The sequence below is a fragment of the Lemur catta genome, chromosome 10, assembly GCF_020740605.2.
Source record: "Lemur catta isolate mLemCat1 chromosome 10, mLemCat1.pri, whole genome shotgun sequence".
NCBI classification, from domain to species: Eukaryota; Metazoa; Chordata; class Mammalia; order Primates; family Lemuridae; genus Lemur; species Lemur catta.
The window spans coordinates 60,393,470-60,416,829 of record NC_059137.1 but is presented as its reverse complement, the minus strand read 5'-3'; the positions used below and the strand labels follow the sequence as shown (position 1 = coordinate 60,416,829).

Here is a 23,360-nt window from a genome sequence, read left to right as displayed (position 1 = left end):
TCCATACTGTTTTCCATAGTGGTTGCACTAATTTACATTCCCACCAACAGTGTATGAGGCTTCCCCTTTCACCACATCCTTTCTAACATTCGTTATTGCTTGTCTTTTTGAAAAAATTCGTTTTAACCGGGGTGAGATGATGTCTCGTTATGACTAATGATGTTGAGCATTTTTTCATATATCTATTGGCTGTTTGTAGTCTTCTTTTGAGAAATGTCTCTTTAGATCCTTTGCTCATTTTTAATTGGATTATTTCATTTTTTTTTTCCTATTGAGTTGTTGGTGCTCCCTATATATATAGTCTAGTTATTAATCCTTTGTCAGACCGGGAGTTTGCAAATATTTTTTTCCCATTCTGTGGGTTGTCTCTTCACTTTGTTGATTATTTCTTTTGTTGTGCAGAAGCTTTTTAGCTTGATGTGATTCCATTTGTCTAATTTTGCTTTGGTTACCTGTGCTTTGGGGGCATTACTCAAGAAGGCCTTGCCCAGACCAATGTCCTTGAAGTGTTTCCCTAATGTTTTCTTTTAGTAGTTTCATAGTTTCCGGTCTTAGATTTAAGTCTTTATTTAATCTGTTTTGAATTGATTTTTGTATATGGTGAAAGATAAGGGTTTAGTTTGATTCTTCTGCATATGGATATCCAGTTTTCCCAGCACCATTTATTGAAGAGATTGTTCTTTCTCCACTATATATTCTTGGTACCTTTGTCAAATATAAGTTCACTACAGATGTGTGGATTTATTTCTGGGTTATCTAGTCTGTTTCATTGGTCTCTGTGTCTGTGTTTATGCCAGTACCATGCTTTTTGGTTACTGCAGCTCTGTAGTGTAATTCGAAGTCAGGTAATATGATTCCTCCAGTTTTATTCTTTTTGCTCAGAATGGCTTTGGCTGTTCTGGGTCTTTTGTGCTTTCATATAAATTTTAGGATTATTTTTTCTATTTCTGTGAAGAATGTTATTGGTATTTTAATGGGGATTGCATTGAATCTGTAGATTGCTTTGGGTAGTATAGACATTTTAACAATATTGATTCTTCCAATCCATGAGCATCGAATATCTTTCCATTTTTTTGTGTCTTCTTCAGCTTACTTCATCAATGTTTTATAGTTTTCATTGTAGAGATCTTTCACTTCTTTGGTTAAGTTTATTCATAGGCATTTTATTTGTAGCTATCATCAATGGGATTACTTTCTTGCTTTCTTTTTTGGATTGTTTACTCTTGGCATACAGAAATGCTACTGATTTTAAAGTTGCATCCTGCAACTTTACTGAATTTGTTTATTAATTCTAATAGTTTTTGGGCAGAGTCTTTAGGTTTCTCTAGATATAAGATCATATCATCTGCAAATGAGGATGATTTGACTTCTTCCTTTCCAATTTGGATGCCTTTTATTTCTTTCTCTTGTCTGAGTGCTGTAGTTAGAACTTCCAGTACTGTATTGAACAACAGTGGTGATCCTCATCTTATTCCAGGTCTTAGAGGAAAGCCTTTCGGTTTTTTCCCCATTCAGTATACTAGCTGTGAGTCTGTCATATATGGCTTTTATCGTGTTGGATCATTGTCCTTTAACTTTGATTTGTGAGAGCTCTTTCTATACTAAGGAAAAATCGCTCTGAGTTTGTAAGATGAATTGTAACTATTTCCCTAGGTTGTCTTTTTGTCTTTTTATCTTTTTGATTCTGTTCATAGTGTGATTTTTTTTTTGTCATGCATACATGACAAAAAATTTTTGATTTTTCTGTTGTTCTTGTCAATCATCCCTCTATTACTTCTGGTTTTTTTAGTCATGTTTAGATAGGTCCCTTCTCAATCCTGAAATTATACTTTGAAACTCTCCCATGTTTTCTTGATCAGAAAGCCTTACAACTTTTGAAATGGGAAAGAACTTGCTAAAATAATTATTTCAGGAAAATTAAAGTTGCACCAGTGCTAGGTATAATATAAATTGGAAAGAGAGGTGATAGAGAAATGTTGTAAAATGATCTAGGGCTGAAGTGATAAAGACTGGGACTTAGTGGGAATAAATCATATTGGGGAGATGTCACAGGACTTTATTATAGACTGAATAAGAAGGTAGAATGGGAGGAGAATAATAATAATTAAAGATGACTTTGAAGTTTTGATCCTCAGTGACAGAGGGAATCAAAAGTGTTGAAACTCCAAGACATCTCAGAACATCTGGGCCAGTCTATATATTCTGTGCGTTGGGAATCTGAGACCCAGAGAAATTTAAAAAATGTGCCCAAAGTTACTCAGTTAGTGACAGAGAAAGAACTAGAATTTGATTAATGGTAGGTACTGAGAAAAGGAGGTATGATGGTAGTAGCAGGTTGAAGGGATGTAAAGTTAGTTGAGCCTATATTTGGATGTATTGAGTTTGAGGTGACAGTGGAATAGACAGGTGAAAAAAAATAGCCTACAATGGAACATATGACTGGAACTTGGTAGATAAGTGAAGACTGGCACTGTGGTACTCAGGGAGAAGAGTAATGGACTAGTTTGAGCCTTTATCACAATGCATTATGGTATCTTTAAAGAATTATTTCAGAGGAATGTCTGAAATAGTGTTATTTTATCATGGTAGTATTTTAAAAATCAGTGTGAACTTAAATTCATACTGATTTCAATAACTTTTTGATTTTTTTGACTGTCAATAGCAGAAGATAATACTGAGTACTTCAACAATAAAATTAATTAAATTTCCTGTGCAATTTTATTTTTTATAGGCAAACCCATCACTTCTTAAAATGTTTAAAAAATTTCTTGGTTATATAAGCTTGGAATATGATGGTTTTGAAATGAAATCTTAAGGGAAAATACCCACATTTCAAAGATCTATTTAAAGCACTTTTCCCCATCATTTTTTATGCTTTGTGTGTATGTGTGTGTTATAAATGGTAAATCTAACTTTTCCTATTTAGTTTTCATTAAAAATGATTCTAAAGAGTAATTCCAAATCTGTTCCTGAGACTAAGACTAAAAGAATGGAAAGGGGATACATTTGCTAGTTAACTGACATTTTCTTCCCTGGATGGCATCAGTTTCCTCTGGAGGCCTTTTAAACTGTTGCCTTTCATGTGTGTACTTCTAAAAGTGGCCCAGAGTAAAATGATGAAGTTTGACTTCAGTGGTCCTTAAATATGTAGCTATTCTCATCCTCTTCCAAAGCCTAAAAATTGAGTATTTATCTTAGATTTTTGTTTCTCAAGTGAAAGAATCATGACATGACATCGTTTTAAAATGTACCTATTCGCATGTATTTTACACGCTGTCTCCTTTCCTTCCCTTACCCTTTCCCTTTCCCTTTCCTTTCCGAGACAGGGTCTCACTCTGTTGCCTGGAGTAGAGTGCAGTGGCATCATCATAGCTCACTGCAATCTCAATCTCTTGGGCTCAAGTGATCCTCCTGCCTCAGCCTCCCCAGTAGCTGGAACTACAGATATGTGCCACTAATTTCTTATTTTTTTTGTAGAGACAGAGCCATGCCTAGTTGCTCAGGCTCGTCTCGAACTCCTGGCCACAAAGGATCCTCCTGCCTTGGCCTCCCAAAGTGCTAGGATTACAGGTGTGAGGCACCGTGCCCAGCGATTTTACACACTGTTTTAAGAGGCAATAATAGTGTATAAGCTTTGAACAATATTTCTTCAAATAAAAAAATTCAAGTGAATAAAAGGGGTCATTTAAAAATTACATTAATCAATCAAAGGAGCAAAAAGGATTGCAGGTGCTTCCTGTGATTGACAGAACTTGCTTAACAAGTTTTAATATCTTCTGGACATCTGCATAGTGACAAATTCGGATACAATTTTAAATGAATAGGGTCATCCTGTTCATTCTAAATTGAGCCATTTGAACTCAACAGTGTATTGTGGAGATCTTTGCATCTCAATGATTAGAGATTCATTCATTCAATCATTTATTCATTCACCAAACACTTATTCATCAGTCACTCATTCATAACTCAATCACTTAATTTCATGTAATTACTTTTTTTTGTTTTAAATTTAAAGAAGTTTATTCTGAGCCAAATATGTGTGACTGGCCTGGAGCACATGGCCTCAAGAGGTCTTGAACTGGGTTATACTTTGTTTTTATATTTTTGTGGAGTCAGGAATTACATGTAAGACCCTAACATCATGGAGGGTATACATTGGCTTGGCCTGAAAAGGTGGGACATCAGAGAGGAAGGGATGGGATTGGGGTGGTGTTATAGGTTATAGGTAGGTTTAAAGATTTTTTAATTGTAATTGGTTAAAGAAATGAAACTTAGTTTAAAGGCTTGGAATATTTTAACTGAAGATAAAAATATCTGTTAGAGACAAGCCACCAGACGTTTACTGAAACTCAAGTGAACTGTTAAGTAAATTGATGGCCTACAGGTGTAGTTTAGCTTTGTCTTGTATAGCCTTTGGCCTGTTAATAATTTAGCATCTAATTGTTACAAAGAATATCTCCAAAAATGGAGGGTGGCGTGTTGAAGCATGTCTGACCTCCCTTCTTATGGGCAGCAACTCAGCTTTAGGGTTTTTTCTGGGGTCCCGTTGACCAAGAGGGGGTCCATTCATTCATCTGGGAGGCTTAAGATTTTACTGAAGGCCAAACTTTTTTTTGGTCCCATCGTTGCTGGAGTGGTGCAATCACTTAATTACTTACTCATCTACTCAGTTATTTATTTTGTCAGTCACTCGCTCATTTGGTCAGTTATTTATTCCGTGACTTATTGAAAGGGTCACTCAACTCGCTTGGTCGGTCAGTTACTCATTTGATCAGTTGGTTACTCTCTAGTTGATCACTTACTTAGGTTCTTGGCCTGTAGGTCAGTCACTTACTCTCCCAGTGACTTAGAGACCACTGACTCAGTGGTCTCTAAGTCACTCACCAATCTATATACTCAACAGATCAGTGTTTAACCAATTATTAATTAAATAAATCATTAATATAATCATTCAACAAATACTTATTCAGTGTCCATTTTGTGCTATGCACAGTATATAATGTAAGCCAACTAACATTTTTAATGTCTTCTTAGTATTCTGTTGGCTAAGTATACCTCATTTTTATCAAATCCCTTTAATGTCATTAAAATTTTATTTTCAGTATTTTAAATGGTGTTCCATAGGATTGTTAGACTACTTAGACTACTCTTGTGCTTTTCAAAAGGACAAATTCTTAGATATTCTTGTTATTCTCTTCTTCTTGCCAATACTGGATATTACCAATCTTCCTATTCTTTACCAGTCTGAAAAGGAAGAAACAATCTCTCTCTTTAGTTTACTTTTCTCTGATTATTAATGACATTGACCATGTTTTCATTTCTTTTGTGAAATACCTATTAATGTTTTGTCCATTTTCTTATTTTTTTTAAAAAACTTTGATTATGGTGTTTATAATATCATGCAGTCAAGTTTATCAGTCTTTTATTTCCTTTGTTGCCTTTTGTTTAGATGTTAGGGTTAGTAAGGGTGTACATATATGACAGATTTTTTTGGTATAGGAATAACTAAAGTGAATGGATTTAAAACATACCAAAGAAGGCTGGGCATGGTGACGCAAGCCTGTCATCCCTAATCCCTGAACTTTGGGAGGCTGAGGTAGGAAGATGGCCTGAGCTCCTCAGGAGTTTAAGGCTGCAGTGAGCTGTGATTGTGCCACTGCACTCCAGCTTGGGTGACAGAGCAAGATCCCATCTTTTAAAAAAAAATACACACACACACATATCAAAGAAATTGCTGGAAATGTCCAACTTCAAATGTGTGAGAGTATGAGATGAGCAAGAAAAGCATGAAGAAGAGCTAAACAGCAATAATTTTTAGAAAATATTTATAAACACTTGGAAATGTTTAAGTAGTTTGAAGGAATAAGATTCAAATGTAAAGAGAAGTATAACATAAAAATCAAAGTCATATATATACTCATTGCAGAGATTGTTTCCTAGTGAAGAGTTATACCAACTTTGAAATAATTTTTAGACTTGGTTATGCCTACTTTTGGGAGATTTTTTTTTCTTTTTAAATTTTTAAGTATATATTTCATCACGGCAAATTTTTATAAAGGTTCCATATGAGCTCACAAAAGCATTTTTTTGGTGGAAGTTTTTAATGTCTATTATTTCTCTAGTGGATTTAAAAAAATCAGTTTGTGGAGTTCTTTGTGTATTGGAGCTATCAATTCCTTGTTTGATATATGTATTGATATATTTGTATATATATCAAGTAAAAACTTGATAATGGAGGTGGTTGGGGTATGTATATGTATCAAGTAAGCGCTTGACAAGGGATTGATTGGTTTGCAAATGAAAGTTTCCCTGACAGGGAATGTACTGGGCGGGCACGTTCTTTCCTGTATCTTGGAATTGGCTAGCTCTGGAAGGGGCATTCCTATAGGGTCAACAAGGCCTTCAAGAGGTCAAAACATCAAAAATAAAGAATTAAAAATACAAACATGGTTAATACAGTGTGTAGAAATACAATTGGTTATGTTTATTTTGTGATGTAACCTATGATGTTGGTAAATTCACTTACTAAGTTCTAGTAATTTTTTTTTGTAGAATCCTAAGGATTTTTTATGATACATAAGCATGTTGTCTGCAAATAAAAAGTTTTACTTCTTTCTTTTCAATGTCCAGGTTTTTTCTTTTTCTTACTAAATTGCATTGAGTAGAATCTCCAGTATTATTAATAAATAGAAATGGTGATAGTGAGTATCCTTCCCTTGTGCCTGATTTTATGGAGAAAGCATTCAATGTATAATCCTTATGTATGATGTTAGAAGAAGGTTATTTGTAGGTGCTCTTTATTTTATTGAGGAAGTTTCCCTTCTTTTCCTAATTTGTTGTCAGAGATTTTATCATGAATTGGTATTGACTTTTGTCAAATGTTCTTTGTGGAATAATCAAGTGGTTTTGCTGCATGATTTTGTTAATAAGGTAAATTACATTGATTCATTCTCAAATATTAAACCAACCTACGTTCCTGGGATAAACCCCACTTGGTGATGATGTTCTGACTTTTTTATATTTTGCTCTTCTATGATCCATTATTTTGTTATGTTCATGAGAAACATTTGCCTGTAATTTTCTTTTGTGATGCTCTCTCAGGATTTGGTATGAGGATAATTGTGGCCACATAAAATTATTTGGGAAATATTTCCTGCTTCAGTTTTCTGTAAGAGTTTGTATAGAATCAGTATTATTTCTTCCTTAAATATTTGATAGACTTTCCCAGTGAAGTCATTTTGGTCAGGAGTTTTCTTTGTGGGTATGTTTTTAATGAAGAATTCCATTTATTAAACAGATATGATACTCTTCAAGTTTTCTGTTTCTTCCTGTGTCAGTTTTGGTAACTTGTGTCTTTCAAGGAATTTGTTCATTATGTCTAAGTTGTTGAAATCATTGGGATAAAGTTGCTTATTATAACCTCTTATTATCTACTTACTGTTTTGTAAGATGTGCAGTGTTGTCTCACTTTTATTTCTGCTATTGGTAATTTATATTTTTGTCTCTCTTTTTAAATTGATCATCCTAGTTAGAGATTTATCAATTTTATTAATCTTTTATAAAAACTGAGTCCTCTTCATTCTTTCCTTTTTACTTTCTCTGGTTTCTTTTTCTAGCTAGTTAGGAAGCTTAGATCATTCTTCTTTTTTAACATGAGCATTTAAAGTTATGCATTTCCTTCTAAACACTGTTTTACTATCATTAGAGTACAGAATGGGAGAAAATATTTGCATGCTACACGTTTGATAAAGGTCTGATAGCTAGAATCTATATAGAACTTAGGAAAATCAATAAGAAAAAATCAAACAACCGCATTAAAAAGTGGACAAAGGACATGAACAGAAACTTTTCAAAAGAAGACAGACTAATGGCCCATAAACATATGAAAAATTGCTCAACATCTCTAATCATCAGGGTAATGCAAATCAAAACAACAATATCACTTAACTCCAGTGAGATTGGCTTTTATCAAATAGTCCCAAAACAACAAATGTTGGCAGGGATGCGGAGAGATAGGAACACTCATACACTGCTGGTGGGACTGCAAATTAGTACAACCTCTATGGAGAGTAATATGGAGATACCTCAAAGAACCAAAAGTAGAAGTACCATTTGATCCAGCAGTCCCACTACTGGGTATTTACCCAAAGGGAAAAAAGACATTCTATAATAAAGACGTGCATTCGAATGTTTATAGCAGCACAATTCACAATTGCAAAGATGTGCAAACAACCCAAGTGCCATCAATACATGAGTGGGTTAATAAAATGTGCTGTATATACATATATATACACACCATGGAGTACTACTCAGCCATAAAAAGCAATGGTGAATTAATACTTCTTGTATTATCCTGGATGGAGCTGGAGCCCATTCTTCTAAGTGAAGTATCACAAGAATGGAAAAACAAGCACCACATGTACTCACCATAAAACCGGTACTAATTGATCAACACTTATGTGCACATATGGAAGTAACATTCATTGGATGTTGGGCAGGTGGGGAGGAGTTGGAGGGGATGGGTAAATTCATACCTAATGGGTGCAGTGTGTACTGTCTGGGGGATGGGCATGCTTATAGCTTTGACTCAGGTGGTACAAAGGCAATACATGTAACCAAAGTGTTTGTACCCTGTGATATTCTGAAACTGAAAAATAAATTTAAAAAATAAACAGTTTTACCTGTATCCCCCAAGTTTTATTGTTTCTTCATTATCATTCAGGTAAAAATAATTTCTAATTTTCCTTTTAATTTCTTCTTAGAATCAGGGGTTACTTAGAAATATGTTAATTTTGCAATATTAGAAGATTTTCTAGATATTCCTTTGATATTTATTTCTAATTTAATTTCATTGTAGTCTAAGAACATACTTTCTATGAATTCAGTCTTTTCAAATTTACTGAGACTTGATTTATGGACCAGCATATAGCATAACTTATTGAATATTCTATGCGTACTTGAAAAGGATATGCATTCTGCAGTTGTTGGGCATTGTGTTCTATAAATGTCAGTTACATTTAGTTGATTGGTGGTGTTTAAATTTTCCATATTTTTACTGAGTTTTTAATGCCTTATTTTAGTTAATTTCTGAGAGCAGAGTATTAAAGTTTCTAGCTATTAAAGTTGTTTTATTTCTTCTTACATTTTTGCTTCATATAATTTGAACCTATTATATGCATGTATATTTAATAAGTCTAATTTATAAATCATTTCTTTTATGGTTAGTGTTTTTATGTCCTGTTTAAGAGATGTCATGAAGGTATTTTGCATTTTTTGAGAACATTTATTATATTGCCTTTCACATATTGGTCTGTTATCCAACTTAGTGTTTGTTTATGGTTTGAAGTAGAGCTCAAGGTTATTTTTTTTCCCTCCCCATATGAATAGCCAACTGATTCAGCAATATTTATTGAAAAGTCTAACATTTCTCCACTGAACGTAATGGCACTTCTGTTCTGAATTAGGTAACCTTATGTGAAGATGTTTTTCTGAACTCTGTTCTGTTGGCCCATTTGTACATTTTTGTGCCAATATCAACCTGATATTATTCTATAGTGAATCTCAATGTCTGATAGTGTAAATTCTCAGTTTGCACTTCAAGATTGTTTTGGCTATTGTAAGTCTTTTGTTTTTTGTACAGATTTTAGGATCAGTTTGTAAATTTCCACTCAATAAACTGCCAGGACTTTAATTGGGATTATTTCAAATCTGTAGAGGAATTTGAAGAAAAATTGACATCTGAACAATACTGAGCTTTCCTGTATTCTTATATCAATATCTTATATCAACATTTCTATCCCTCCCTTATTTAGCTAGCCTTTATTTTTCATAGAAATGTTTTATGGTTTTTATTGCAGATATTTCAATGGATTTATTCCTAGTTGTTTGATTTTTTGTTATTATTGAAAACGATACTGTTTTTAAATCTTTATTTTTAAATTGTTTTCTTCTGATATACAGAAATACAATTGATTTTTGTATGTTGATCTTGCATCCTATGACTTTGTTATTGAGCAGAAGGAGCTTGCTGCCTGATAGAAGCCAATAGTATGGCACTGGGTTTTTTTGTTTTTTTTTTTTATGAGACAGAGTAGGCAGAAAAGGTGGAAGGAAAATCAAGAGAGTGGCACTGGGTTTTTGAGGAAAAAAAGTCTTATTGAATGTTGACCTACAAGGAGACTATAGTCCAGTTCAAATCTGTCTCCCTGTGCTGGCTTCACGGCAGTGCAACCTCAAGGTCACATGTGGCCCTCCAGATCCCCAAGTGTGGTCCCTCGACCAAATCCAATCTTCACAGAACAAATTCCGAATTTGTTCTGTAAAATTTGGGTTCAGTCAAAAGGCTGCACTCAGGGATCCAGAAGGCCACGTGTGGCCCCAGGGCTGCAGGTTCCTCACCCTTTAGGAGGTGGTTTCTGGGTTTAGTAGGTGACTGGTGGAAGGAAAGGGAAGGTCTGGAAAGTCTGTAGGCATGCACAGTTATACCTTTATTCTTTCTCATGGATTGCATGTGCAAATTTGGGCAGGGGGTTAATATGAAATGTGCAGTGGAAATTCAGGCAGTGATATCAGCAAGTTTGTTTTGTGCAGACTCCAGTTGGCCATGTTGGTTTCAACTGATTTCAGCCAGTTTTTTTTTTAATCTTATAAGCAGGAGCTTTAGCATTTTAGTAAGTTGTTTTTTATCTGCCATCCTGTAGGCTCAAGAATTTCTGCTAGTCACTGGTTTCTTTAACTCTCTGGGGCACAGTTTCAACTTTGCCAAATTTACTTAGTAAATGGTAGATTATTTTAAATTTCCTCCATACACAGATATGTCATCTGTGAATAGTGACAGTTTTACTTATCTTTTCTAATTATATCTTTTATTTCATTTTCTTGTCTTATTGCACTGGCCAGAATTTATACTGCAATGTTGAATAGAAGTTACGATTCTAGACATGCTTGTTAAGTTTTTGAACTTAAGTTTTGAACAAGATCAATATTTTACCATTAAGTATATTAATTCAAGGTTTTTCACAGTTACCCTTTATCAGAATAAAGAGTTTTACTTTTATTTCTGGTTTGTTGAGATTTTTTTTAATCATTGTATTAGTCCATTTGTGTTGCTATAAAGAAAATACGTGAGGCTGGGTAATTTATGAAGAAAAGAGGTTTATATGGCTCATGGTTTTACAGACTGTACAAGAAGCATGGCACTAGCATCTGCTTCTGGTGAGGGTTTCAGGGAGCTTCCAATCAAATTGGAAGGTAAAGGGGGAATAGACTTGTCACATGGCAAGAGCAGGAGCAAGAGAGAGGAAGGAGATGGTACCAACCTCTTTTAAACAACCAGCTCTCATATGAACTAGTAAAGGCGAGAACTCACTCATTACTGTGGGGAGGGCATCAAGCCATTCATGACGGATCAGCCCCAAGACCCAAATGTCTCCCGCCAGGCCCCACATCCAACACTGGGGATCAAATTTTGACATGAGATTTGGAAGAGCCAAAAATCCAAACCATATTGATAATGAACCATTGTTGGATTTTATTAAATGTGGTTTTTGCATTTATTGAAATAATCATATTTTGCTTTTTCTCATTTATTCTAATGTGATAAAATATATTGACTGATTTTTTTAAAAAATTATTTTTAAAATTTAAAATTAAAAAAATTATTTTAAAAATTGTATATACTTGTATGCAACATCTTTTGATATATGTATACATTATTGAATGGTTAAATCAATCTAATTAACCTATGTATTATGTCATCTACTTGTATGGTGAGATGCTTAAAACTACTTTCTTAGCAATTTTCAAGTATACAATATATTGTTATTAACCGTAATCACCACAATATATGATATCCCTTCTGTTTATTCCTCTTAACAGAAATTTTCTTTTTTTCTTTGATTTTTAGCAGTTTGATATAATATGACTAGCTATAGATTTATATTTATTGAGGTTAGATGAAGCTTTTGGATTGGTGGTTGGATTTTTTTTAAACAAACTTGGAAAAAATTTAGCCAATATTTAAAAAAATATTTCTTCTGCTTCACTCACACCTCTTAAACTTCTTGATATTGTAGAGTTTACATATGACTCCTATATCTTTATGCATTATATTAATTTTTTACTGTAGATTCTCTTATGTATATAGTATAGTAAACAAAGTCCTTAAAATAAATTCCAACATTTGAGTCTGCTCTGGGTCCATTTCTATTATATATTTTTTCTTTTCACTCCACATTCCATTTTTCTTTTCATGTTGAGTAAGTTTTAGTTGGCAATTACACATTATGGATGGTACATTGTGGAAACTCTGGATAGTGTGGATTTTAATATTTCTCCAAAGTATTCAGTTTTGTTCTAGCAGGCAGTTAGATTACTGGCAGATCATCTTGATCCCGTGAAGACTTGGATTTAGGCTTTGTTAGGGTAGGTCTATCCAAGTTTTAATCTTAGTTCTAGTATGTGGTTCTTATTCCTTAAGTGTTGCTTTTCTGGAGTTTCAGTGAAAAGCCTGAGGTATTTACAATTTCTTCTAACTCCGAACTCTGACTCTCTAGGACCAGGTATCTGTTGAAATCTCTTCCCAGTTCTTTCAGATTTCCAGCTATTGCCTCTTACTGGGCTTCCTGGATTTTCATCCCATGGATGGGAATTCAGGGGTCAGCCCTCCATGACTCCCACTTTCCTGGGATTTCTGCACTCAATTTTTAGCTCTTCTAACAGCTCCAGATTTCATTTCCTGATTCTTCTACCCATTAAGACTACAGCTTTTTATGAGTCTTTTCCTCCAGCCCCCACCGGTACACTGAACAGATGAAAGATGGGTAAACATGGGCCTCATTCAGTGTGTTTCCCTGCTTTTGTTTCCTTGACAATGCCTTCAAATAGTGTTTTTCAAAATACTTTTTTCTGAGTTGATAATTGTCAGCAGGAGCATTGGTTCACTATAAGCTACTCTCTCGTTACAAGAAGTTCATATTGTAAAAATTATTTAAACATTGTTATTATTTACCATTTCATTGATGTTTGGGGCAGAAGGGAAATGCTCATGATTGTTCCAAACTTCTTATTGAGGGAGGCAACCCCGTCTTGGTCTTGTGACCCTATCCTTGAGTTTTGCATAGACCAAACTCCTTTAATTATACTGTATTAAATTATTTTATTTTTATGACCATAGCATTCATTCATTAAATATTTAGTAAGATCCAGGTCTCAAGACTTTTCTAGCTGCTGAGAATAGGTTGTTGGACAAGGCAGATGAGGTTCTTGTTTGAATTGTTAGCTGTTAAAGCCTGTAATTCAGCAGTGGAAGGAGCCACATAGAAAGAGATGAGCAGTGAGGTTGGAGAGGCAGTCAGCAGACAGATACTATAGAATTTTAGGTCTGCTGGGAAAGCCATTACAAGATTTTTAGAAAAGTAGTTGAGTTACATTTCAAAATCATGACTGTGGTTTCTTTGTGGAGATTAGGTTGTTGAGAGGCACAGTAGACAGGGGAAATAGGAGGACATTGCAATAGTTCAGGTGAGAAATGATAGCTGCTTAGTCTATGGTGGTAGTTGCGCAGGAAAAAAAAACAGTGAATGGATTTGAAATATAGTTTGGAAATAAAACTATCAGTATATACTGATGGATTGGATGTAGGGGTGAAAAAAAAAGAGAAGAATAAAGGTTGACCTAATCCTTTATTATTTCAACATAGGAATGCTTAAGACCTCTTTTCTGTTCATATTTTCTTTTTTGCTCAATAAGAAAACAACCCAAAGCACTTTTTTCTAATAACTTTTATTTTCTTCTTTTGTGATAAAAGTACATTTTAAAAATGAGTAGTCTTTAAAGCAGAGTGTAATACAAAATCCTTTTACCTTTTACTTCACTCATATTTAGGTTTACCAAACTAGGATGTTAATAACTGTTAGAAAAACATAATATATCCTACTTGGAATATCAAAATTTGGTATATTAAAAAAGGTAAATCAAAACGGCTATATCTTGGAATAGAATGCAAATTTTCATGGATATTAAAGATAAACATATCATTTCAAATGTATTTTATACCTTTGGCTGCTTCTTCAGACCACTCCACTGCCATTTGGGGCATTTCTGTGGGAAAGTTGAGAAGCACTGACCTATCTGAACCTGCCAATCCAGCCAAACTTGTCTCTACTTTGTTCCAGGAACATGCTGTGTGCATTCTTCTTTCCATGTTTTTCATACCTTTCTCCTTGCCAATAATGTCCTGTTTTTCATTGCCTGCCTAAATTCTGTTTTTCTTTTAAGGTCTATCCCATATTTTCATTGCTGTGTGAAGCTTCTAAAACCTTTTTTTGTTTTTAGCAATTATGATCATTCTTTCTTTGTCACTTTTGTAGCATTTAGTTTTTCTATTTCTTTGATACTTAGCTTATGTATTAATTTACTGAAAATCATAGATTTTTATGAATTGAGAGGCATATCTGAGATTTAATTCATTTTCCATTATAGAGGTTAGGAAAGTGAAATTCATTTGTCATGTAACTAGTTTGCAGTAAGAAAGGATTAAAAATTATTTTTAGGTCTCTTGGCTCCCAGTTTAGTAATTTTTCCAGTCTACTACATTACTTCCTTGTGTGTACTTATTGATCTGAAAAGTTGTATCTCTTAGATTATATAGTATATGAGTAAATTTTGAAAATATTAACTTAAAATTTCATATTTTAGGTACAGGTTTTCTAATGTATGTGCACAGGTTGATTAAAATTTATAGCTAATTTATTAATCAACATGTTTATTAAACTTCATTATAGCCTTTATTTAATCTTTATTTATTCAACAACTTTCATGTGTCAGGAACTATTCTAGGCAGTAAGACTACAGTACTAAATAAGAGATCCAGGTTCCTACCTTCACAAAACATTCGTTGTAGTGGTGCAAGACAATCAAGGAGCAAAACAAAATCTAACCTGTAGTGGGAGAAAATCAGAACAGCTGAGGCAACTTGGGTGGTAGGAGCAGGGATTGATGGAGAAGGAGCTTGAAAGAACTTTCTGGAATGATGATAATTTCTATAGGGCTTTAGGTTATACAGGTATATGCATTGTCCAAACTCTTAGAGTTGCACACTTAAGATTTATGCATTACATTGTATGTAGTGGGGAAAAATCCTGTAAGATAGAGTAGATGTAACTCATGTGAGCCATTCTAATTGGGACAAGATGATATCTCATTGTGGTTTTGATTTGTGTTTCTCTGATGATTAGTGATGATGAGCATTTTAAAAATATATTCTTTGGCCATTTGTATGTCTTCTTTTGAGAAATGCCTATTCATGTCCTCTGTACACTTTTAAAGTTTTTTTTGTCTTACTTTTTTAAAATTTCAGAATATTACGGGGGTACAAACGTTTAGGTTACCTATATTGCCTTTGCCCTGCCTGAGTCAGAGCTATAAGCAAGCTTATCCCCAAGACAGTGTGCACCGCACCTCTTAGGTGTGACTATAACCCATCCTCTTCTCCCTGCTTCCCACCTGCCCAACACCCAATGAATGTTACTACCGTATGTGCACATGAGTATTGACCAATTAGTACCAATTTGATGGAGAATACATGTGGTGCTTGTTTTTCCATTCTTGTGATACTTAGTAGAATGGGCTGCAGCTCCATCCAGGATAATACAAGAGGTGCTAGTTCATCATTGTTTTTTTGTGTCTGAGTAGTACTCCATCGTATACATATAGCATATTTTATTAGTATACTCATGTATTGATGGGCACTTAGGTTGTTTCCACATCTTTGCAATTGTGAATTGTGCTGCTATAAACATTCTAGTGCAGTTGTCTTTTTAATAGAATATCTTTTTATCCTTTGGGTAGATACTCAGTAACGAGATTGCTGGATCAAATGGTAGTCCTACTTTTAGCTATTTGAGGTATCTTCATATTACTTTCCAAAGAGGTTGTACTAGTTTGCAGTCCCACTAGCAATGTATCAGTGTTCTTATCTCTCCGCATCCACACCAACATTTGTTGTTTTGGGACTTTTTGATAAAAGCCATTCTCACTGGAGTTAAGTGATGCCTCATTTGCATTTCCCTGATGATTAGAGATATTGAACATTTTTCATATGTTTTTTGGCTGTTAGTCTATCTTCTTTTGAAAAGTTTCTGTTCATGTCTTTTGCCCACTTTTTAATGGGGTTGTTTGATTTTTTTTGTTGCCAATTTTCCCTAGTTCTATATAGATTCTAGTTATTAGCCCTTTCTTGAATGTGTAGCATGTGAATATTTTCTCCCATTCTGTAGGTTGTCTATTTGCTCTCATGGTAGTTTCCTTGGCTGTACAGAAGCTTTTTAATTTGATTAGGTCCCATTTATTTATTTTTGTTGTTGCTGTGATTGCGTTTGGGGTCTTCTTTATAAATTCTTTCTCTAGGCCAATGTCTATAAAAGTTTTTCCAACATTTTCTTCTAGAATTCTTATGGTTTCATGCCTTAAGTTTAAGTATGTTACCCGTCGTAGGTTGATTTTTGTGAGAGATGTGGATCCTGTTTCAGTCTTCTACATGTGGCTATCCGATTTTCCCGGCACCATTTTTTGAATAAGGATTCTTTTCCCCAGTGTATGTTTTTGTCTGCTTTGCCAAAGATCAGCTGGCTCTATGAGGATGGTTTTATATTTGGGTTCTCAGTTCTGTTCCATTGGTCTGTGTCTCTGTTCTTTTGCCAGTGCCATGCTATTTTGGTTACTATAGCCTTGGTAAGTTGATGCCTCCCAATTTTTTCTTTTTGCTTAAGGTTGCTTTGGCTATACGAGGTCTTCTCTGGTTCCATACAAACATAGAATTAGTTTTTCTAGATCTGCGAAAAATAATGTTGGTATTTTAATAGGGATTGCATTGAAACTGTAGATCGTTTTGGGTAGTATAGACACTTTAACACTTTAACAGTGTTGATTCTACCAATCCATGAGCACGGTATGGTTTTCCATCTGTTTATGTCCTCTGCTCCTTCCTTCCCAGCATTTCATAGTTCTCCCTGTAGAGGTCTTTCACCTCTTCAGTTAAATATATTTCTAGGTATTTTATTGTCTTTGTTGCTATTGTGAAGGGTGTGGAGTTTTTAATTTGGTTCTCAGTTTGACTGTTGTTGGCATATATCAATGCTACTGATATGTGTATATTGATTTTGTAACTTGAGACTCTGTTGAATTTGCTTATCAATTCCAGTAGTCTCATGGCAGAATCTTTGGGGTTTTCTAGATATAAGATCATATCATCAGCAAAGAGCAATAGTTTGGCCTCTTCTGCCCCCATTTGGATGCCCTTGATTTCCTTCTCTTGTCTGATTGCTCTGGCTAGGACTTCTAGCACTGTGTTGAATAGAAGTGGTGATAGAGGGCAACTTTGTCTGGTTCCAGTTCAAAGCGAGAATGCTTTCAATTTTTCCCCATGCAGTATGATGTTGGCTGTGGATTTGTCATATATGGCTTTTATCATTTTGAGGTAAGTCCCGTCTAGGCCTATTTTGTTAAGTGTTGTTATTATAAAAGGGTACTGAATTTTGTCAATTGCTTTTTCTACGTCTGTTGAGAGGATTATATTGTCTTTGTTTTTGTTTCTATTTATGTGGTGAATTCCATTTATAGATTTGCATATATTGAACCATCCATGCATCTCTGGGATGAAGCCCACTTGGTCATGATGGATTATTTTTTTGATAAGCACTTGAATTTGGTTTGCTAGTGTATTATTGCAAATTTTTACATCTATATTCATAAGGGATATTGGTCTGTAGTTTTCTTTTTTTGTTGAGTTCTCTCCTGGTTTTGGTATCAGGGTGATGTTGGATTCATAAAATTTGTTGGGGAGAATTCCTTGCTTCTCGATGTTGTGGAATAATTTCTGCAGGATAAGCACCAGTTCTTTGTAGGTCTGGTAAAATTCAGGTGTGAAACCATGTAGTTTAGGACTTTTTTTAGGAAGGTTTTTTTTTTTTTTTTTTTTTTTAGTGTTGAGTTGTTAGAGTTCCTTGTATATTCTGGATAGTCCCTTGTTGTATGAAGAATTTGCAAATAGTTTCTCCCATTCAACAGGTTGTCTCTTTACTCTGTCGGTTGTTTCCTTGGCTGTGCAGAAAGTTTTTAGTTTAATATAGTCCCATTTTTGTAAGTTTTTGTTGTTGTTGCCTGTGCTTTTGAGGTCTTAGCCATGAAATCTTTGCCTAGACGCATGTCCTGAAGTGTTTTCTCTGTGTCTTCTTCCAGTAGTTTATAATTTTGGTCATAGTCTTTAATCCATCTTGAGTTGATTTTTTTTTTATTTGGTGAGAGATAGAGGCCCACTTTCATTCTTCTGCATATGGATATCCAGTTTTCCCAGTACCATTTATTGAAGAGCTATCTTTTCCCCAGTGTACGTTCTTGGTGCCTATGTTGAAAATTAGTTAACTGTAAATATGTGGATTTATTTCTGGGTTCTCTGTTCTGTTCCATTGGTCTGTGGGTCTGTGTTTTATACCAACACCATACTGTTTTGGTTACTACAATCTTGTAATAGATTTTCAAGTCAGGTAATGTGATGTCTCCAGCTTTGTTCTTTTTGCTCAGAATTGCTTTAACTATTTGTCCTCTTTTTTGTTTTGATATGAATTTTAGGATTGTTTTTTCTATTTCTGCGAAAAATGACATTGGTATTTTAATAGGGATTGCATTGAATCTGTAGATTTCTTTCAGTAGTATGGTCTTTTCAATCATGTTAATTCTTCTAACATGACCAGGGAATGTCTTTCCATTTTATTTTGTCCTCTTCAGTTTCGTTCATCGGTGTTTTACAGTTTTCCTTGTAGTGTTCTTTCACCTCCTTGGTTAAATTTAATTCTAGGTACTTTATTTTTCATGTAGCTACTATAAATTGGCTTGCCTTTTTGATTTCTTTCTCAGCTAGTTCATTATTGCTGTGTAGAATCACTACTGATTTTGTATGTTGATTTTGTATGTTGATTTTATTTGTTAGTTCTAAGTGTTTTTTGATGGAGTCTTTAGGTTTCTCTAAATATAACTGTGTGTCATCAGCAAAGAGGGACAATTTGACTTCCTCTTTTCCAATTTGGATGCCTTTTATTTCTTTATCTTGCCTTGACTGCTCTGGTTAGGACTTCTAGTACTACTTTAAATAGGAGTGGTGAAAGTGGGTATCCTTGTCTTGTTCCACTTCTTAATGGAAAGATTTTTGGCTTTTCCCCTTCTCTATGATGTTAGCTGTGGGTTTGTCATGTATGGTCTTTATTCTGTTGACATATGCCTAGTTTGTTGAGACTTTTTATCATGAACGACTATTAAATTTTATCAATTGCCTTTTTTGTGTCTATTGAAATGATCATATGCTTTTTGTCCTTGATTCTGTTGATGTAATGTGTCAAATTTATTGTTTGCATATGTTGAACCATTCTTATATCCCTTGTATAAATCCCGCTTTATCATGGTGTATTATCCTTTTGATGTGCTATTGGATTTGGCTAGGTAGCATTCTGTTGAGGATTTTTATGTCTGTGTTCATCAGGGATATTGGCATGTAGTTTTCTCATTTGTTGTATGCTTGCCTGTGATACCAAGGTAATGCCTTATAGAATGAGTTAGGGAGAATTCACTTCTCTTTGATTTTTTGGAATAATTTCAGGGGGATTGGTATTAGTTCTTTTTTGTATGTTTGGTAGAATTCAGCTTTGAATCTTGTCCTGGGCTTTTCTTTGTCAGGAGGCTTTTTATTACTGATTAAATTCCAGTACTCATTATTAGTCTGTTCAGATATTCTATTTCTTTCTGGTTCAGTCTAGGTAGGTTGTATGTGTCTAGTAATTTATCTGTTTCCTCTAAGTTTTCCAGTTTGTTAATGTGTAGTTTTCTGTAATAGTCTCTGATGATCTTTTTTATTTCTGTGGTATTACTTGTTATGACTCCTTTTTCATTTCTGATTTTGTTTATTTGGTTTTTCTCTTTCTTTTCTTTTCTTGGGTAGGCTAGCTAGCTGTCTTTTGAAAAACCAACTTTTTATTTTCTAGATCCTTTGTATTTTTTTTAGTCTCTGTTTTGTTTACTTGTGCTCTGATATTTATTATTTCTTTCCTTCTATAAATTTTGTGTTTGGTTTGTTCTCACATTTTTAGTTCCTTGAGATGTATCATTAGATTGTTTATTTGAAATCTTTCTACTATTTTGATGTGGGCATTTATTGGTATAAACTTTCCTCTAAACCCTTTGATATACCAAAGGTTTTGGTATGTTGTTTTTATTTTCATTTGTTTCAAGAATTTTTTTTTTATTTCCTCCTTAATTTCTTCCTTAACCCAGTGGTCATTCAGGAACATCTTGTCTAATTTCTGTGTATTTGTACTGTTTCCAAAGTTCCTGTTATGGCTTTTTAGTTTTCTTCCATTGTTGTCTCAGAAAATATTATACTTGATATGATTTTCAGTTTTTAAAAAATTTTTGAGACTTGTTTGTGTCCTAACATATGGTCTGGCTTAGAAAACATTCTATGTGTTGATTAGAAGAATGTGTATTATGCAGCTCTCAGATGAAATGTTCTGTAAATGTCTATTAGGTCCATTTGGTCTAAAGTACAGTTTAAATCCAGTGTTTCTTTGTTAATTTTCTGTTTGGATCATCTGTCTAATACTGATAGTGGGGTGTTGAATTCCCCAAGTATTATTGTATTGGATCTTGTCTCTTCCTTTAGATCTAATAATACTTGCTTTATATATCTGGGTGTTCCGGTATTGGGTGCATAAATATTTAGAATTGTTATAACTTCTTGCTCAGTTGATCATTTTTTCATTATATAATAACCTCCTTTGTCTCTTTTTAATGTTTCTGACTTAAAGTCTATTTTATCTGATACAAGTATAGCTACTCTTGCTTGCTTTTGGTTTCCATTTGCATGGAATATCTTTTTCCATCCCTTTACTTTTAGTCTATAAATGTTTTTTATAGGTGAGATGAGTTTCTTATAGGCAACATATAGATGGGTCATGTTTTTTTGTCCATTCAGTCATCAGCCAGTCTATATCTTTTAAGTAGAAAGTTGAATCCATTTACATTCAAGGTTATTAGTGATGTGTGAGAACTTATGGCTGTCATTTCATTAATTGATTTCTTGGTGTTTTGTATATCCTTTGTTCCTTTCTTTCTCTCTTATTCTTTAACATTGTGGTTTGGTGGTTTTCTGTAGTGGTAACATTTGAGTCCTTTCTCTTCGTTGGTTATATTTTTGCTCTACCAGTGGATTTTATACTTTTGTGAGTTTTCATGGTGGCTGATATTATCCTTTCACTTCCAGGTGTAGGACTCCCTTAAGCATTTCTTGCCAGGGCTTGTCTAGTGATGATAAGTTCCCTCAACTTTTGCTTATCTGGGAAAGATTGTTTGTCTTTCATTTGCAAAGCATTACTTTGCTGGATATAGTATCCTTGGCTGACAGTTTTATTTTTTCTTTCAGCACTTTGAATATATCATCTCATTGTCTCTTGGCCTTTAAGGTTTCTATTGAGAAATTTGCTGTTAGTCTGATAAGGATTCCCTTATAAGTGACTAGACACTTTTACTGTTTTTGGAATTCCCTTTTTGTCTTTGACTTTTGATAGTTTGACTACAATATGCCATGGAGAATACCCTTTTGAGTTGTATCTATCTGGGGATCTGAGCTTCCTGTCTCTGGATGTGTAAATCTCTTGCTTGACATGGGAAGCATGCAGCTATTATTTTGTTAAATAGGTTTTCTATCGCTTTGGTTTTTTTCTTTGCCATTTGAGATGCTGAAAATATGAATATTTGGTTGCTTTATGGTATTCCATATGTCATATAGGCTTTGTTCATTTTTTATTATTCTTTTTTCTTTATTTTTATCTGATGTGGTTGTTTAAAAAGACCTGTCTTCAAGTTTTGAAGTTTCCTTCTTCTGCTTGATCCAGTCTATTGTTGAGGCTATCTGGTTTATAGTACTCTAGACATGTTTCATGCATGTGTAAATCTGTACTCACATTTAATAAATGCATTCATACTATTCTGTAATCTGATATTTTTATTCAAAATATATTTTAGACAGCTTTCCATGACAGCACATTTGGATCATTTTCATGACTGTAGTGTATTCCATTGTATGAATGTAGCATGATCTAACTAACTTCTAATTTACGAATGTTTAAGTTATTCCCAATGTTTCCATGCTCCTGTTGTATGTGTATAATTATTTCTAATGAATAAATTCCTAAAAGAAGGGGAAAAAAAAGACCTGTCTTCAAGTTGTGAAGTTCTTTGTTCTGCTTCATCTAGTCTATTGTTGAGGTTTTCAAATGTATTTTTTGTTTCATTTAATGAATTCTTTGCTTTCAGGCCCCTCAGTGGTACATGTGGACAGTGGTTGTGGTGCGCGGGGGCAGGATGAAACTCAGGCTGCTGGAGGAATGCTTGAGTGTTGGTGGCAGTGGCTGCATTGTGGCCCTGCTGCTGGGGAGGGTAGGGTTGCTTTCAGTGGGAACAGCCATAGGCAGGCCTCTGGGGAGTGTGTGCTTTGGCTCCAGGTGGTGGCTGTGGATGGGGGAGCCTATCCTCAGGGCGCTTGTGAATGTGTGTAGCCCTGCTACTGGGGTTAGTGGGGTCATTGTCAGCAGCTCACACTTTGGCCTGAGGGGCTGCAGCCAGCAGCAGCAGTGGCTGCAGACAGAGGGAACCTGTGCTCAGGATGTTTGCATGTGCATGGTAACCCCTCTGCTGGGGATAGCAGGGTCACTGCCAATGGCTTGTGCTTTTTCCCTGGTGACAGCAGTCAGCAGCAGTGGTGGTTTTGGGTGGTGGTATCAGTGGGGCTTCACAGATGTGGAGATGTAAGGTCTGTTGGGCCCCAGAACAGGACATAGTCTTGGGAGGGCTGGACTCTCAAAATGATGCCGTGCTATAGCTAGATGCTTAGGACTTGGAGGATGTGTGGGACACAACGTGAGCTCTCTCTCATTAGCAATACCATCATGTGTTCCCCAGGTAGTTCACTGTGCTAGTCTCAGGTCCCACAAGGGTCAAGGGTCTCTCCTGTGGCTAGGAACGCAGGAGTCTGTGGTGGGAATGTGGGCCGCTGGGGATCTCTTTCTCTTTCCTCCACACTGGGGAGCCTCTACACTCTCAGCTGATCCCAGCTGAGCAGGCTACCTTGCTTCCCTCTCCTTTTTTGCTTTCAGTGTTTCTTGTCACTTCTTTGTTGAATTCTTGCATTCTCTTGTAGATGATCTATTTGAAGTATGGCTGTCTACTTGCTGTTTTGGTGGTTCTTTGTGGAGGAGGCATGCATCAGATGCCTCTAGTCAGCCATCTTGAAGCTCACTCTTTGAGATCTCTTCTGT

General features: G+C 34.9%; 1 protein-coding gene across 2 annotated transcripts in view; it reads left to right on the top strand.

Moving 5' to 3' along the window:
* Positions 1-23,360, top strand: part of JAK2 (Janus kinase 2) — a 102,783-nt gene that overhangs the window by 5,602 nt on the left and 73,821 nt on the right. The gene's annotated exons all lie outside the window — the stretch shown is intronic.